This window comes from Arachis duranensis, chromosome 10 (assembly GCF_000817695.3).
Source record: "Arachis duranensis cultivar V14167 chromosome 10, aradu.V14167.gnm2.J7QH, whole genome shotgun sequence".
Taxonomy (NCBI): domain Eukaryota; kingdom Viridiplantae; phylum Streptophyta; class Magnoliopsida; order Fabales; family Fabaceae; genus Arachis; species Arachis duranensis.
In genome coordinates, this window is record NC_029781.3 from 16773234 (window position 1) to 16773932 (window position 699).

The following is a 699-nucleotide window of genomic DNA, read 5'->3' on the forward strand; positions in this document are numbered from 1 at the left end:
AAACTCTAAGTTTGGTGTTGGGAGGTTCCAACATTGCTCTGAGCATCTCTGAGGCTCCATGAGAGCCCACTGTCAAGCTACTGACATTAAAGAAGCGCTTGTTGGGAGGCAACCCAATGTTATATTTTATCTATTTTTCTTTTGTTATTTTATATTTTCTGTAGGTTGATGATCATGAGAAGTCACAAAATCAATTGAAAAAAGCAAAAACAGAAAGAAAAACAGAAAGAAAAACAGCACACCCTGGAGGAGACTTTGCTGGCGTTTAAACGACAGTAAGGCTAGCAGATGGGCATTTAACGCCCAGTCTGGCACCATTCTGGGCGTTTAACGCCAGAAAGGGGCACCAGACTGGCGTTAAACGCCAGAAAAGGGCAAGAAGTTGGCGTTAAACGCCAGAAATGGGCACCAACCCGGCGTTTAACGCCAGAATTGGCATAAAGAGCAATTTTGCTCGCCACTTGGTGCAGGGATGACTTTTCCTTGACACATCAGGATCTGTGGACCCCACAGGATCCCCACCTATCCCACCACTCTCTCTCTTCTTCACCCATTCACCAATCACCTCAACATCTCTTCCCCAAAAACCCTTCACCTATCAAATCCCATCTTTTTCTTCACCACTCACATCCATCCTTCATAAAATCCCACCTACCTCACCATTCAAATTCAAACCACTTTCCCTCCCAAACCCACCCT